The following is an 18,120-nucleotide window of genomic DNA, read 5'->3' as shown; positions in this document are numbered from 1 at the left end:
TCTCTTCACCTTCTCTCACCTCACATTTCTGTTTCTAGGGTTTAAGCTGTGCAAAGAGGCGAGAGTATGTGTCAATGTGTCATCTGCATGGTTCTGAATAAGTTATGTTTTTCCCGCTGGACTTGTGACCAAAGCCTGCCCATGAAGGACCAAGTGTGATGGAACAAGATGTGTTCCTCAGCATTCCAGGTATCTGCCTCTAAATTGTAAAATAGAAGCTAAATGAAAATCTGAATAAAATTTTCCCCAGAAAATGTAAGATCTTAGAGGCCTAACTATCACTACATGAAAACTTCTTGAAACAATTAGTACACAGATCTCCGTGTTGTCTCCACAATAATATTCCTAGAGTGAGAGACTGGAAGAAATCAAAATCATTTATCAAAATGAACAAGCAAAGGGCATGCTTTCAGCGGATGGCACTGCTGTTTTGCACATGCTCCAGTAATTTTGCCTAATCCTACTGAATGAGCTTTTCATGCATATATATGTGTGTGTATGCATATCTGTCATGAGTAAAATCTATTGTATCCTCAGTTGACAAGCTGTATTTGGCAGATTGCAGCAGGCTTCGGGGAAAGAAATTAATGACCCAGGCTAAGAGTAGAGTATAGGACTTCCCTCTGGAGCTCATCATCCAGAACAGCAGCAGCACTGCCTCCCTATGCTGGTACCAGCACCAGCCCGGGGTCCCTCCTCTCTCCCCTCCTTTTACCCCTGCCAGGGTGGCTGAAGATGCAGCAGGGAGGATGATGAGAAGGAGCTTGTTTCTTCGGGGCACAGTTTTACAGTGAAAATTTGGCAAGCACTGGAGCTACCCAGGCTGTGCCAGCCCTGCAGTGAGGCTGTGCCACAGGATGGAAAGGGGTGAAGGGGTAAGGAGCAGAGAGCTGGCTGCAGAATGGGTGCATGGAACCCCCCAACACCTGGAGATAAGTGCCGAGGGAGGGCGAGGGGCTCAGCACCACCTTGCAAGCAGCAGCCTCCCTCTCCCCTGGATCCACACTGCAAGGGCGCATCCCGTGAGCAGCGCTGACTGAAACCAGAGCTGGAAGCAGGGCACAAAGTCTCCCTTGGTGCAGCGGGCACTGGACAGGGATCCTCAGGCAGGCAGGGAAGGGGGCACGGCACCATCTCCCCACTTCTCCTCTCCGGGGGTCCCTGGGGGAGCAGCCGTGGCACCCCCGGCTCCGTGGGGCGATGGGCCCCCCCAGCAGCCCGGGTTGGCCGCTCCTGCTGTAGACCTGCCTCTGCAGAGGTGTTCGCAGCCATTGGCACGGGCGCTGCAGCGCCGGTTGCCTGGCAGCAGGAACGCGTCCTCCTCCCCATGACAAACATCATCTCTCTCCATCGACCACCTCCCGTTCCAAATGTCTGCCCAAACTCGAAAGCTCAGCAAGGGGAAATGTAGCTCGCCGGAATGAGTTGGGGCAGCCCCGTTTCTACGCCGGGATAGCGCAGGGATCAGTGCTGATTACAATGATCAGCTGCCCCACAGGTGAATTCATCCAGCACCGCGAGCAAAATTCCGCGTGCTTGGCCATTCAGCCCGGATTAGCACTAAGAGAACAAGCTTAAAGAAACACGTGCTAATTACATGAATATTTAGCTTTATACAAAATTGTCAGAGGAAAAGTAAGTGTGAAGCTAAGCCCCGGGTCTGCCTTTTTGTGTCGGGGTTTTTGAGTCGTGCTGAAAACACACCAATGTGCTTGATGTGCTGAAAGAAGGCAAAGCATCGTATCTGATCAGGAGCACAGCATTGTTCTGGGTGTCTGTGCCTCGCAAAGCATGTGCACCGTGTTTATCTGCGTGTGTGCCGCTGCATCCAGCTGCTGTGCTGTAGGAACTCTGCTGCTGATACCGCAGCAATCACAGGATGATGGATTTGAGAGACATAGAAATCACCAACTTTAGAGATATCCATCTTCCTTAGAAGAAAGAAAGCCATTATGAGTCAGGCAGATTATCTGCCAGCAGCCCACTGAAGAGAGCTGTCTTCTGCAGAGGGGTGGAGGATTCCTGATGAGTGCAGCAAGGGCGAGGGCAAGGGCTGGCCGTGGAAGGGGAGAACACAGCAGCTGCAGCCTCCATGCCAGGGTGCCAGTGCTGTGCACGAAGGAGATAGGAGAAAAAGTTAGTGGACTCTTTGCCCAGGGGACTGTGATGTCCTTCAAGGATGTGGATTTGGGCTGCTCAGGCTCTGGGAGAAGCGGGGTTTGATGAAAGTGCAAGAGTGCCCAGCAGTGCTGAGCTCCACACCACCAGAGCTGACCACTGCCTTGTGGGGTGGACTCCTCTATGGTGGGGTGCAGTTATTTGTAGAGACAGAATACAATGAGACTCTCTCTTCCTGCCTGCAGGAAGGCTGAAATTGGCGTGGCCTCAGTCATTTTCTCAGTCTACTTTGAAACAGAAGATTTGTCTTGAGGAGGCTCAAGCTACATGAAAGCAGTCACACCAGGTGCAGAGGCAGCTCCCTTCCGACTTGGCATGATCTGAGAATAAGTATCCTGCCATCAAGGAGCTGCAGCTTCATCCTCAGCAACATCAGCATAGCCCACCATGCCTAGAGCCGTGGCTCAAGGAAGCCAAAACCAGGGCAAAATGAGAAGGGCAGAGACCAGCTGCAGGGAGGCACCTGGCAGAGGAGCTCATCCATTTTCAGGTGAAGAAGGAAATCCTTGGTGGGTGACGCACGAGAGGAGCTATGGCACAGGGGTAGAGCTGTTGAGGTTGGAGGAGGGTAGGGAGGAAGGGCTGCTATTTAATTGCCAGCCCTGGTTCTATTAGCAAATAGGAGGCCGAGCTGTCACTGGTGTGCAAAGTAGCAGATGGCCTAATTGTGAGATTTCTCCCTTGCAAGAGCAAAATGCTATGCTGTTTTTAACATCTTTGCCTAGAGCTAGCTTCAGATACAACCAAGATATATCGTGCTAGAAATGTGCTCTAGTGATAATCAGGAGAAAACTGTGCTTGAAGTGAGATTTAAAAATAATTATTATGGCCTATTGCTGTTAGTCACACATCCCAAAAGCTGATCTGGCTAAAAGAGCTTTCCAAAGCATCTTCTGCTCTACAGATCATCCGGAAATTATTCCATCATTGTGCCACCATGTCTCGCCTTATAACCCCCAGGACACTGTCTATGTATGCACACCATTTCTCCCTTCTTCTTGGCAGAAAATAATTCTCTCTAGCTTCTAATTTCTCTCATGCAGCTTCAGCAGGTTTTGTGCAGTTTCTTGCCTTGGCCATTTTGCTGGAGAGCACAGGGCTTCCTACCCCAGAGACAGCCATGAAGCATGGCCACCTCATCTCTCCTTGGGTGCCTGTGAGAGCTCAGTGCTCTACAGAGCCCCAGGCTTGCAGGCAGAGACAGCAGAGCTCGCCAGTGTCACACTAATATCAGGTGCTTGAAACTTTATATTGAAGGTGCAGGGCTGTTGCTGGTGAGTCCTTATGGCAGGTGCATTTTGTCAGCTTCAGCTCTGACCTGAAATCAGGGGAGAGGGCAGCACTTCTCTCAGCTGGCTCGGGTTAGCAAAGAAAACTCTGGTAAGGACTCGTGTGGAGAGAAAACTTTGACTAACCTGTAAATCTGCCTAATGTCACTATTCAGTGAGGGCAAAACCTAGGGCAAGGATCAGCTTGGAATGGAATCAAGTGAGTGCTCTGTTTGAGGACAGCAACCCTTGTTGATTTTTTTGAAAGACACTGACCATATTTTTGAGGACTTTTGCCTGCTGTGTATAGCATGTGCTGCCTCTTTCTGACAGGCCTTTAAACTTTGTGATATCTGTTGGGGTTTTCTAGTAATAAAAGGGCTTATAATAGGTTATCTGTAAGCTTTGTCTCTGAAGTATGGGGATGTATTAAATCTTCTTTAAATCTACCTTTCCCTTACTGCCCATCTTCAAAAGACTCTTATCCATGCAGTAGATGCCTGTGCTGCAGCAGTCTATCCTTCCCATCCTCTCCTCTTTCTTCCCATTTGCTCAGAAGTCTCCTGCTAAAAATCCCCCAGATGTGACATACTAGCCCATCTCTCAGATCCCACTGATTTAATGTCTCTCTCAGCCTCCATGTAAATCTCCCTATCTTTCCCTTCAAGGTCCTCTGTAAATTACTTTGCCTTTAATCTCATTCCTCCCACTCCTCCTCCTATTCTCCCAGTCATCTCTCTTTCTGCTCATTTTATCTTGTTCTTGGATGGCTCAATCTTGCTTTTTTTCTTCGTTCTTCTCAGACCTCAATCCATCTCCCGTTTTCTGTTAGCCATTTTCTTCTTGTTCTGTCAACTTTACCTTAAATCCCTTTTTCTTCCTTGCTAGCACTAACACACCACATGCCCTTATGCAGAGTCATCTGAGCTGCTGTCCCACGTGGTTTTCCTGGAGTGCATGTTCTTCACACCAGGAATTTGTGGTTCTCCTACAGTGTACACCCCACAGATACAAACACACAAGGGTCTCTTTTGAAGAACAGCAGTCGCTGGTGAGTAACAATGCATTATTGATTCCATTGCTTATATGGCACACAGAAAACTTTCTCTAGCTGGCTAATAAGAGGAATCTTTTCTGTTGATGTGAACGCACACTTTGAATGCTCCAACTAGGTAAATGAATAAAAATGAGTGCTATTTAGAGGGACTGAAACTTCCTATAGGTGGCAAAGACATATGAGGAACATAAGAAGCAGCCTATTAGCAGAGGTTTGGGGTCTCATTTCTGCATTGTTTTGCACTAACACATCATCAGTGGCTACATTCAAGTTGCCTTTAACATCTTTACATCCCTGCACGTGACAAATAATAGGGACTAGCTCCCACAGAGCAGAGGAAATACAGCAGCAAGTGTCTCACGTCCATTTCTCAACTGTCATCAAATAGCTTTTATTCATGGCATAGCACAAGTGTCAGCCAACTGGCAAAGGCAGCCTATATTAAAAATGTTAGGGATTATTCATGTCAACAGACACAAGGGAGCTTTACTCAGTCAGTGGATCTGCACTAGCAGTGGTATGAAAATGCAGCAGGTTCTCGACAGTAATCTCAAATCTGAATAACTTGAGAAGGAAGCCAGCAGCAGACTGCCATTTCCAAGTACAATTAAAAAAATTAATCTAGCGCAGTTAGACGAGAGCTTGGACAGGTGAGAGGTTTAACTGTGTGGTTAGATAGAAAAGGCTATACTATAAGGATGTCATCTAGAAAGACTGAGGTGATACTTTTTAAAAAATGCTCAGATTGAAGATGGTCTGGAGGTTGTGAGCTGATGGTGGCTCTTCAGGTTTGCTTCTGATTACCCTGTTAGGTCCTTAGCCTGTTTGACTGCAGGCATTTCCTGCACTGTTTCGAGTATCATTTTTTGGGCCACGTCATTTGTCTTCTATGGACAAGGAGCAACTTGGAAATGGATTAATTCTTTCTCCTTTTAAAAGATTAAGAATTAACAGCCCTTTTAAACTGAAAATTATGTTTATTAAATGTTTGGGAATTTTAATGGGAAGAAAAATAAGATGGACACAAGCAGCAAAATTGCTTATCTTTAAAAACATCATGTAAAGGTGGAAAAGGATGAGGGTTTCAGATGTCTCAGGTTAACTTTTTTTTTTAATTAAGGACAATTCCCTGACTGGTATTTTGAGTCCCACTGTATTTGCAGAAGACTACTCTATTCTGTCATCCTGCATTTTGAAATTGTTGCTTTTGAAACATATGACCTGCTTCTTTTCCCCCTCAATTATTTTTGACTAGTTTAATTCTCTGAACTCCGTGATATTATGTGGATATGAAATAAGGAACAATTTAGGTGGAAAATAAAAAATTAAGGCCTATGCAAGTCATCATGAATAAGGTGACCTGATCTGCTCTGACACAGATCTATGTTCCACTTATGCTTTGGAAAACTTTGGATACTGTATTTTTGTCAAAACCTAATTTCTGTACAAATGTGTGATGCAGAAGAAACCCAACCAGCAAAACCCTGAGATTAATCCCATGGCATCTCCATGACAACATATAGATGCATAGTCTGCTATATACATCCTCGCTGGCAGACTGACTGCTCCTAGCTTTTTCCCACGCTGAGCTGAAAGGCAGACTGACCAACAGGCTGCAGAGGATGTTGCTGGGATTTAAATGTGGAAACTGAAGATCATGTTTCATTCAGGGTAAACCAGAGGCAAATGGAGCAGCCTTACAGAAGAGGTGAGCCTTGCACCACAGCTTCCCTTGCTGAGGCTGCTTAGTCAAGTAAAGGAAGGGCACTGGCAGTTCTCCACTGAGTCTGAAAATTCATGTGGAGGACCTTTGCAGGGATCTGAAAGTCTTGCCAAAAGCTTGTCAGTATGACTTACAAGCATGAGATAAGAATGGAAGGTAATTCGGGTTAATAAGTTATCCTGAGAGGGTTTGTTTTTTCCCTGCACATGTAGAAGGAAAGGGGGAGTGACCAGTCCTCTCTCCCTGGTGAAGAACTCTGAACTCTGCGGCAAGAGGTTTTCTTTCCACTTCCTGGCAATGGTGTAGGAAACCAGAGGCCAGGCCAGTGGCATGTTTCATGTCAAATCCAACAGTGAACGTGGCCGTGTCATTTACTTGCCTGCCAGCAGAGTCAGGAGCAGGACTGTGGGGTCAGGAGCCTGTCCCTGGGGCTGCCCTGCAGGTGAGCTGGAAGCGCTGTCCTGCACCTGCCCTGGGCACTGCTGCTGCTCCAGGTGCACTGGAGCTCCAGAGGCTCGGGAAGGACACAGCAGCTGGGATACAGAGCAGCGATGGATTCAGTAAATCCCCCCTCCTGGCTTTCTTCCTGGCCTGTGCTTCCCCCTGCTCCATCCTCCCGTGCCGGAGCAGGTGCCAGGACTCCACTGAAGGGCGAGTGGCCTGGCCCTGGCCGTGGTGGTGGCCGTGGTGGTGGCTGTGGTGGTGACGGTGGCCATGGCCGTGGCCGTGGAGGTGGCCATGGCTGTGGCGCACACGACGCTGCCGCGGAGCAGCTGAAGTGCTGTAATTTCACACTCCAGCTGACGGTGCAGGAACTCCTTCATCTGCCTGTCCCCTGGCCCTGGCTGCTACAGGCACTCCTGGTGGAGCTGCATTAGTGTTTGCAGTGTTTGGGAAGCATTCCTGCTGCAAACGGGGCAGTGTGTATGTAACCACCTAAGAAAGCACAGCTGGCCCTTTTGTACTTCTGACTTCTGGATGGAGAAGACTTTTGGACTCCTACAGCCTCCCAAGTAAGGCTCCTAAGGCACCTTTACCTCCACTCTGCTGCTCAGCTTTCCGAGGAACAGAGATAGCAATATTGACCTTCTTAGCAGAGCACTTTCCCACTTTTTTATGAGATATGCTACATAAAAACTGATTGTCAGGTTTTGTTCAGCTATAAAAAGTCCTTAACAGTGGGGCATGGTATGTTATCAGCCATAAAAAAGCCCTTATGTTGATCTTTAGCATTTAGGGATAGACCTTTGTTCTGCTTAGTTACTTATAATCTTTGGAGTGGTTTGGCCTGGGTTTGGATGTGGGGTTTTTTTTGCTGATTTCTGTGTGCATATATACTGTGTACATATGGTTCTGCTAGGGCCAAAGATCGCTTGGTTTGGTTTAATGTACAGATGTCAGCTGGCATCCATCGAGTGATCCACCATTCACCACATTTCCTCTGAAATATAAGGGAAGTTATTTTGCTAACAGACAAGAAACTAGGTAAAAACCCCACTGATTAAAGGACTATGATCCCTAGAAATAATGTGCCTTGGATGCTGAAGCCAGCTGAACATCTGACAGACAGAGCTTGTCCATTCATTGCAAATAACCTTTTCCTTTACCATAATAACACATATTTCCCTCTATGTCGCTCTGAAATAGAAAAGGATTTTTTTTTTTTTTTGTCCATAGGGCAGTTGAAAGCTTTGTCTGCATCCTGGACAGCCTGGTGAAAGGGTAGCAGTGTTGAGAGTTCAGGGGACATGGCATCTGGGCACAATGGCTCCCAGTAGTCTTAGGTAAGTTCCTATTAAACAGCATTTCCAGTGCAATATCTAGCTGAGAATACCAAGAAGTTGCAGATAGACAAAAAGCCATCACAAATAACATTAGTTCAAAGTCATAATCATAGAAGGAGCAGCAAAGCCAAGCCCTAAATAGTTGCCATGGCCTAATACTTCTTGTTCTGAGAAGCTGTGTCTGGAAATGCCAAAGGGATGTATAAAATGTGGAGAAGCCCTGGTGCTGGGCTGGGTGATACTGGAGCTCTCTGGCTACAGTTCTGGGGAGTGGCAGTAGTGGTGGGACAGTGTTGACAACAACAGTGATTGAGTTTAGGGTGTTAACCATTTTTTGTCTTAACAGATGACTGAAACAATTGGAACTGGGCAGGCTCCCTGTCAGGCTCTTCAGGAATGTGAACTCAGCAGCAGGGTGGTTCTGCTAGGGACTAATCTACCCATTCAGGCAGAGATCAGCTCGAAGGCAGCAACTTCCTTGGAGGGTAGAAGAGAAGCAGAAACAGAAGAGAGCCAAGCAGGCTCAGGTCTATCTGGAGGAGGCCTCAGCAGTGTGACCCCCAAACCAAATCTGAGGGAGGGATTTTGGGCACAGTGCTTTCAAGAAAGACATAGAGTTGCAAACAAAACCCCTTCTTTCTGGTTTGGCCTTGCTTTTAAAAGTTCAAGGACAAAGAGCTTTGTGCATTTAGTGTTAATCAAGAGCGCTGATATAAGGAATTACCAACTCCATCAGCATTTTCATCCCAATGGAACCAACCCAAAATAACTCTCGCCCCAAAATGATTGGGGCTGCATAACTGATATGGGCTGAAAATAATAATGGTTTATATATTTCTTAAGAAAAAGTTCTAATTTTAAAGACAGTTGAAGGCAGCAAAGAGTTGGATAGGCTATTATTCTCCAATCAATTCAATTTTTAAGTCTTACTTAAAGAATGCTAATATTAAACGAGATATTCTTCTGATCATTTCTACAATTGAAGGGATGTAAATTCACATTCATAATGAATGCTTTTTTTTCAATATTTGATTGCAGTAATCCAAATGATTCTATTTAATATCAAGGACAGAGTTGGTATCTATTTTTTGATAACTGCTTTGCATAGCATACTCCATACAGTTAAAATTTTTTGAGAACGGTTTTAGAAGACACAACTCTTTGGTAGGACAGTCCTGGTTGGTGGCATGAACAGGCTTCTTCTGCAGAGCACCAGCCATGGTGCTAAAAGTGGCAAATTCCAGGTTCTTTGTCCTAATAATGTTTTATTGCCTTGTTCTAATCTCCAGCATCACTTGCTCAGACTTCTAAGAAAAAGATGTGATCATTAACAACTGTCTGCTCTTTTAGCTTTCATTTTACCCTGTTGTCAGGTCTTAGTATGGTTGCCAAACTTCCTACCCAGTTGTACCCTCTCAAATCTGAAAACAACTTCCTTCAGCCTTGCAAGGTTCATTTGATTGGCTTCCTATCCTCAAGGTGATGAATTTAAAACGCCACAATCTTTGGAAAGGAAATGAAATCTTCAGTTCTCAGGACTGAAAATTCTGGGAAAACAGTTTTAGAGGGATTTTGACGAATGCAAGTCAGTCTGATAAAATTCCTTAGAACAATGTAGGTTTTATATGGTAATTACATGCACTTAGAGTCAACGAGAAAGCGTAAGAAATGCTATTTGTTTCTGTGTCTAATATAAATAATCGTCATTATTAACAGAATAGGGAAAAAGGCAAGAAGCAGATGTCATAGATATGTTGGTGATAATGGGCTGTTCATAACAGGAATATTTTTGTGTGTTCCATGAGGTAATATATAAATATTTTAGTTCAGCAGAGTTCTAGGTCATATATAGCTTTCTTAGGATTTATAAAAGATCAAGAATCAGATTTTCAGAAAAGCAGCAGTTGAGTGTAGTGCATTTGAGAAGCAACACTTTCCTCGTGACACCTTCAGGTATCCTGAGCTGAAAGTTACAGCTAGCCAAGGTCACATGGAGTTATAGGGCAGTGGTGTACCTGCTAGCCACTACAGTGCTTTATCATGAATTACTACTGTTCAGATACTATGTTGCCTGCAGTTGGTAGACACTGAAAGTATTTTAAGAGGGACATAGTCAGAATTTCTCAGTATAACACCAGAAGCCAAGCATTTCACTTCTAACAGATTCATGGCTTCAGACAAAATACCCACTTTCCCTTTATTCCCTCTTTAAATAAGGGCTAAGATTTGTGTCTCATGGGATGTTGTGAGATTAATTTTTTCTTGTATGCATGAACTGTTTTGAAGGTGGAAAGGTTCAAGTCTCACTTCATAGCAGCCTTGCATTTACAGTACAAATGGAGCAGACCCTGTCTCTCCTCGGAAAAGGACAAACAGTTTGGAACTCGGCAAGTACTCTATCCACCTAGAACAAATACAATTTTGCAGTCCATTGATTTCCATTTACAATGCCAAGTTTTATTTGATTTATTTTTTTTTAATATCTATATGCCACAACACCAACTTCCTTTCCCCCCTCACCCTTTTAAAATGAAGTATGACTGGCACATGGTCCTCATTAGCTGAGAGAGATTTTGGATAAGTTAAGGATCAGCAGACAGATAAAACACAGCCATTTTGGGAAAGCCATGATGATGCAGCCCAAAATTGTTTTCTCCTTATGTGAGAGAGTTTAGGATTTCTTAGTACAGTAGACTACTATGCAGCTCCTCCATTATGGGGGGGGGCTCACACGTACATAGGTAGGGCCAGCATGCTAGGTGCTGCTTTTATGACTTAACAAATAATGGTAGTAAATACACGACTGTTACTTGCAGAAAATTCTGTCTTCCTGTGTGACCCTCCCTGCACTCCACTCTGTGCTGCCCAGCACAGTGCTACAAGGCATCAAGCCAGAATCCTCCTGGTGTTGAAAGGCAGGTGCTGAGAATGGATGCTGGCTTGGGATCCTCTCCACAGAGACTGCTTTGGGGCCCTTACACCAGCTGGGCATGCACCCTTCCAGCTTCCCTTCAGCTGCTGCATGGGTTGCTGTTGCTGTGACTGTGCCTTAACAGTTTTGTTAAGGGGAACCATGCACTAATAACCTCTAAACGGTTGGAAGAATCAAAGTTCTGGCTGATAATAGAGAATATGCACAATATTTATGTGTTACAAAGAGAATTTGACCTATCAGTGAATTAAATAGGGGGAAACTTGCACTGTCACTGCTCACTCTGACTGGTGCTTATGGGAGAATGGAAGATCAGACTGTCAGGCTGTCAGCTCCTATGAGTCCTAACTTTCCCCTGAAAGGGAGATGGCCAATTTCCCAACAATGGCCCCAGCTCTTTCAGTTGCAGCCAGTCAAGTCCCATGACATCAAATATTAATCTGGCACAGAACTTGGGCTGTCCAAGTACATTTTATAACCAACAGCATATCAAATCCTTTGGACCTGATGACATTCGCTCCTTTGTTGTCACATCAGTCAGTCACTTTAACCCAGATTCTCAGTCAATTCAAAGGAAAGAGAGAACAGCACTTCAGAGAACTGACTACTGCAAAAGTACCTAAAAAAAATGAACAGAAGGAAGGCAGGGCTGAACCTCATCACAAAAAATCCCACCATAAAATCAGGATAGCACACAAGAAGCCTTAGATGACCTCGCAGCAAAAGGCTGCGTTGCTGTTTTGTGTACAGCTTCTCTGCAGGGGCAGGCCTTGGATCATCCCAAGTCTAGTCTTTGGGCTACCAGTTATTTAAGAGCCCTGGGCCTGATCTTTTTTGCATAACAGCATTTATGTTCATTTTATAACAGAATTTCTGTCTTTATAACAGGCATTTCTAATACTGTAAAAGCAAACAAGGCTCGGAAATCAGATTTCCCAGGTGGAACATGGGAAGACAGGGCCAAGACACTGGTCTCTTCCCATTTTCCTTGCCTGACCACGACACCTCTGACGTGGCAGAGAGCTGCTACTTCCAGAAGATTTCTGTCAGCTTCTGCCTATGCTTTCTCTAGCATTCAGAATTGGCATGATGCTTTGATCCACTTCTAGTTTTGCAAGGAAAAAGCAACTCTTAAGACAGTTAGCAGAAGGCTGAGCTTACAAGCATAGCACATTAACAAAACCATTCCAGTGAGCTGGGGGAGGGGGCAGGAAATGACAAAAATGAAAAGAATTTTGCTCTTCTCTACACAAGCCTAGAGACACTCAGAGAAAATTATAACTTGACCCTAAATTATTCAAAGGAAGGAAAGAAATAAAATTTAGGCTCAAGAAGATTCCTTCCTAATAACTTGAACCAAAAGCTAAAGCATATTAACATGGACTGGAGGGTTCAGAGATATAGCTGGAAATTGCATGCCTCTAGTCTTGGAGGAAAATATAGGAACTCCCTTAATTCAGTAATATACCTTGCATTCCTCCAGAAAGGGAAGGTATTGGTATTGGCACTACTCCTGACCTTTTCATGTGCAGAATAGATGGCTTGGGACAGGTAAGGAATAAAAGGCAGATTTTTGAATGGTCAGAGGGATTCTGCCATGGAGTTTTCTTTCAGAAGGCATTTCTGAGTGAGCTAGAGTGGGAGACAGGATCAGAAGCCCACCATGATTGTTCTCAGTTGCAGAATCACCTGATAAATGATGGTTAGAGGCATAAGCTAGTTCAGCTATGCACAACAGTGTACTTCAGGATGTTCTCTGAAAACTGGTAAGAACCTTTGGTATTTCCAAAGTTGGGTACAAGGACCTGAGCCTGAGCTGTTTATATTCAAGAAGAAAAAGTTAGCAAATAAACAAGAAGGAGACCTAAACATGTTGCTTAAGGATATGTCAGAGAACTCAAAACATATGAAAAGCTACTTCTATTGCAATGGAGTAACAAATCCAAATTAATTGCTAAGGCTTAAAAGTAATTACTGTCTGATATCTTGTGTCTGTTCTAGCAAGTGTCTGAACATGCCTGTGGACACACACACATCCACAGCCCATCTTAGTTGCTGGTTCCCTTTGGGGCAGCTTCAGCAGCAAGGACAAAGGCAAAATAAGCCCAGGGATGGGAAGACCCTCTCAGTCTTTGGTATTTCCATTACCAGAGTTTCAGAATAGCAGTCAATGCAGCAGTTATTCTGCAAATGGAGAGCTCTGGTCAGTGCTGTCAGTCTCACACCTGCTGTTCGTGAACACCTACATTCCATTCAAAAACAGAATCCTAAGACCTGTGAATACAAATGGGCAGAAATTTTACTATTTAAAGGGAACATCTGGAGAAACTGTGTCATATACATAACTCTTCCTAAAATGCCAATGGCAAGCAGGATTACTTGTTCTGCAACCTCTGCTTTCTGTGTCCAGCCAATAGATGCATGGATGAAACTCACATCCTGCATGGGATGACCCCTTCCCCCAGCTGCCTGCCTCCTGCCATGCTCCACTCCACTACTGCTTAGGCAAAAGCATTTGCCAAAGTTAGGAAAGGACTGGAAATCACATGAGTTTGCAGCTGGCAGCCTTAATGGTTGCCTGAGTGATCAAAATCGGTGGCTTGAGGATGAGCAGCAGGAAGTGCAGGAGGTGTGCTGGCTGCCTCCAAGGGATGCTCCAGCAAGGGAGAAGCAGGCAGAGGGAGAACACTGAGGGCCAACACCACCCAGCCCAGCAGCACAGCTTTCTCAAGCTCTGGTAGCTACACACTAGTGAGATGCAGAATGTCACATGTTGTGAGGAGGTGTGGAGGTGCAAGGGGAGCAGAGGGAAGGCAGGATGACAGTGGAGACACTAGACTGGGTCTGTGGTGTCCCATATAGAGGTTCAGGTGCTCCCTCGACCAACCTTTTGCTCAGTGTATGTTGGCCAGTTTTAGTGGGTGTTTGCACAGTTCTCAACTTCCTGAAGAAGTGAGATTACTTCCACTTATGCATTCCTGTTGTTTGAGGGGGAAAACAGTGTTTGAACAGGAATGAAAGCATCAATACCTGATACCCCTTTTGCCAGGTAAGCCGAGAGCATGAATGGGATGTTCTGCCAGTCTCAGGGCATTAAATATTTCTGCTTTGACTTACACCATCTCTGAGCTGCTGTCAGGAAAACCATTAGCTGCTTACATCCAGACACTAAGCCAAATCCTGGCTCCAGTGAGGACAGTCATAAAACTCAAATTGATTTTAGCAGCAATACAAATTAGCCTCCTAAGCAGTGGTCAAGAGGGAGGAGTTGGATGGCAGTTTGCTATCACCTAACAATGCATATTTATGTTAAATTCACCCAAGGTTGTGACATTAAAAATTGATGTGTGAGCGCGCATACAGCACCAGGGCATGGCAGTACAGCACTAGGAGACCTAGTGTTGGCAGCTACTGAAAGTGATTTCCAAACTTTCCTGCAAGTACACGTGACTATTATAGGACTTGAGAGGCATGGACATCCTGGCTCCCAGCTGTGCATGACTGACAGTGTCTTGTCTATCTCATATCACTTAGTGCTGAAAATTTGATCATTTAATTACTCAGCCAGACAGAAATATTAAATGGTGTTTCAGAATTCTTTATTATGGTATATGCTTTCCAGTAACTGTCTCACTTGTTCTCCGATAGCAGTGGGGAACAAACCCTCCCCCCGGGTTTTTACTGCCTGTAAGAGGAAACACCTCTTAGAAAGAGATTTTTCTTTACCATTTTCTGTTTCTGGCTGCATTTGCATTGGTCTCAAGAAAATGTGCAAATCGCTGTGGATGCTCTTCAATGTCCATTTAGATTTTCACCTTACTTTTAAGGAAATGCTCGTGGACCATATTTTTTTATTTCCTCTTTGCTTTTCATTTCTACATAATTTCCCATTGTGACTTTTTAAAGGCATTATTTTCAGATTCCATTTTGCACACATATGAAATAAGTTACATTTTGTTCTAGTCTAGACCTAAATTTTACATTCACCATTAATCTTAACTGTTTCCTCTTAGACTGCATAAAAAAATCTGCAATTCAGAGTTCTGTCTGCTGTCCTGTGGTAATTCAGGTCTTAGATTTATTATATTTGCCAACAGTAAATACTGTATCCATTTTTAGAGAATGATCCAATCTGCTTGTATTTCCTGATCTTTCTTCTCATTCCTTTGTTATGATATGCTTTTTGCCTCTTAATTGTTTCCATATGAAATGGCCTCAGTCAGAGTGGCTGCAATGAATAATGTCCATTTCAAACTCAGGGTTTTGATCACAGCAGATAACCATGAGCTGGTTACTCCCCACCTTCAGTTGCACTCCTTAAGGACAAGTAATAAGTTCTGCAGCATTGGTAAGTGAAAAACACAGAAGACCAAACATTGCAGGCAAAAGGCAGCTTGGTTAATGTGATTTCTGCTCTTTTTGCCAATAGTGTCGATCCCATTTCTAAGTTCTGAACAGACATGAAATTTTATTTTCAGTATGGCTGAATAGCATTAGGAACCAGCTTAGGATCTCTCCCACTAACTGTGTTTAAAATGTCTTTTTTCTAATAACTTGGGGGTCCCTTTTATTTTTTATGTACTGAGGCTGCTTTATTGAAATATAAATCTGAGCCCCTTCAATGAGACAGAAAGCTCTGCTGGTTCTGCATTTCATGGCTCAGTGCAGGGCTGGATGCACTACACTGGGAGGTGTGAAGGAGCATCCTGGAAGAGATGGAAGCTAAATATATTCTGCTACAAGATTTCTTCCATTCCACTCTCCACCCCCAGATCCCAGAGACTACAATGGCTTATGCAGGGTTTTACATATGCAGCTAATGGTGGAGGGAGGAGAATTCCCACGGATAGAGCTTTAGCCCAGTACCAGCACAGCACACAGCATGAAGTGGTGCTGGGGTGGATTCTGAGGAAAAGCCTCCCATCATTGCTTCCAAAGAGGGGTCGTACACTAGTATTTTTAGAAAAAGATTCCTGGGTAGAAGGACATCCTTTCCTACAGCTTTGATATAGGCCCTTGGACAAGGTGGAGTGGGGATAGGATTTCATCTAGAGCCCCTGCACTTAGTGTTTCCTCTCACTTAGCTCCAAGGGGCCTCCTGGTTTGGGGAGTTTATTTTGTTCCAAGCCTCTGACAGCCAGCTCTGTGTGTGCCTCACGCAGCTTGCAAGGCTGAAGTGCTGTGGTCCTTCCAAGGCCAGGTGCCTGTCCATCTTGCTTTCCACCTCTTCCAAGAGCATTGCCTTTTATGTAAGGAGCCCAACTCCATAAAAATACAAAAGAGTAAATAACAGTTTCCTCTCATTTGTCCCTGATTTTATGCTTATATAATTCCACTAATTTCATTTGCATGAGAACAAAACCAGACCTCTAGTCTCTTGGTAGAAATTATTTTACAGGGCTGTTATCCAAACCAGAAGGCCAAGCTGGAGTCTACTTCTCATGCACAAACCACGACAGCAGAAGTGACATGCAAAGTGGTTATTTTATTCTCACTCCATGTCTTTATGCACGTTTATGTATGTTGAGCATAGTGAGATGGGGGCAGAGAACCACAGCCAAGCAGCCTTTCCTCTTCTGCACATGATTGTCTAGCTCATTGGTTTTATCTCCAGGTACACAAAAGGAAATTAAATCACTATAAAAGATACCTGCGAGCTGTAAACTCTGAGGGGAAGAAATTACTGTCGGTTTGTTAGGTTTGTAGGTGAATTACTTATTTATGTAGTTCAATAGATTTCATGTTAATCACAGATGAAAGACACAAGTTAAACAAGTTTGCTTTGCAAACACACACAGTGCCCTCTAATTTACTTGAGAATGGGTCAACTTAAAATTGCTGCTGGACAGGCACAGATAATCGAGCGGGGGAGCAGAAATTAGGATCAAATGAAAGCAACCCAAATTGCTTTTAAAAGTTTCAAATGAGTATGCTGCTGGAAGTGCTATAAAAGATAGCACAAAAGAGCCAGCTAAAAATTGTGGCTCAAACTCAATTTTTTGCAAGTAATCATAAATCTTAACTTCAGCAGCTTTGTGTTCATCTAGGGGCACTGGACAAACGAAAAAAGTTGACCTCATCATCATGTGAAGTTTCCTATTCCTGTCCTAAGTTGTCATTGGTAAAAGCCTGCAGCAAAAATTCCAGTTGTAAACAGTGATGTGCTGCCAATGTTTCAGCAAGGGTAGCCCACATTTTTTCCTCTCTGCAGCTGTAGCACAGCTGGTGTGTAAGGGGCTCCATGACTCTAGAGGAGAGGGATGCAGACCAGCCTTCCCAGCGCTCCCGGCCCTCCCTTCGTTTGCTTCTCAGGTGAAACATAAATAAATGCCCTTTCTCAGGTGTAACTGAAGAGGGAGGGTAATTTGTCAAATGGACTTTGAGAGTCACAGGGTCCTGTTTCTGTGGAGTTGCTCATGGAAACAGGACCAAGAAGCCCTTACCCTCTCTTGCAACCCCTCCAACTGCACAGCACAAAGATGCATCTGTAGGTTTTGCACCCTCGTGACACATTCTCAGAACTTGTGGCACTTGTCCATACCATCCTGCTGGGAGAGAGGCGGGACACTTGATTTTTGGGTGGCTGACCAAGGACCACGTAAGTGCTGTTGCAGCCCTTCCAGCAAGCAGATATTCCTGAAATATGGGGTGAAATTCAGCTCACCCAGACAGCTGTGGGTTAGACTTTGCTGCAGAGCTGAAGGACGTGATGCAGCAGAACAATTAGTTCCCTTCCAACACATCTGCCAAAGGCGGCAGGCACGTGCCTCAGCATTCAGTTCCCACTCTTATTTGCGGGATGGCTCCCTCAAATTTAGTTTTAAAAACATGGGGATGGGTGACTGCTTATTAGTTGTCTCACTACCTGCCCAAGAGTTCTCCTTGGTGCAATTAAAAATGTCTCCAGAATGTATAATAAGAAGTCAATTGAATTTTTAAAGCATCTGCAGGCAATGTACACAATGTGGAAAAATACACTTGGGATCTGGTAGCTCATGACTGAAACAGACAAAAAGAAAAAAAGCTCTGGGTAAAGAAAATTAGGAAAAAAAGAGCTTGGGAGAGGATTTCAGGGAATAACCTTCCTTTGAAATGTGCAGTCAACATCTTGGAGAACCTTGAAAATGTTTGCCTTTTTTTTCCTGCTTTATATCCTTAAAAATACCCCACTCATTTTT

The 18,120-nt window shown here is 44.4% G+C and overlaps 1 long non-coding RNA gene across 3 annotated transcripts in view; it reads left to right on the top strand.

Moving 5' to 3' along the window:
• LOC148224253 (uncharacterized) overlaps positions 1–18,120 on the top strand; it is a 48,715-nt gene that overhangs the window by 26,753 nt on the left and 3,842 nt on the right. For 2 of the 3 annotated variants that reach the window (XR_015802821.1, XR_015802824.1), the window contains exons 4-5: positions 4,363–4,497; positions 7,904–8,010. This is a non-coding gene — a long non-coding RNA (uncharacterized LOC148224253). Of the gene's footprint in view, positions 1–38; positions 190–2,363; positions 2,669–4,362; positions 4,498–7,903; positions 8,011–18,120 lie in introns of all 3 variants that reach the window. The other variant, XR_015802823.1, reaches the window with a different exon arrangement.

Source organism: Sturnus vulgaris, chromosome 3 (genome assembly GCF_052056855.1).
Source record: "Sturnus vulgaris isolate bStuVul1 chromosome 3, bStuVul1.hap1, whole genome shotgun sequence".
Taxonomy (NCBI): Eukaryota; Metazoa; Chordata; class Aves; order Passeriformes; family Sturnidae; genus Sturnus; species Sturnus vulgaris.
This window is presented reverse-complemented; position numbering and strand designations above follow the sequence as displayed.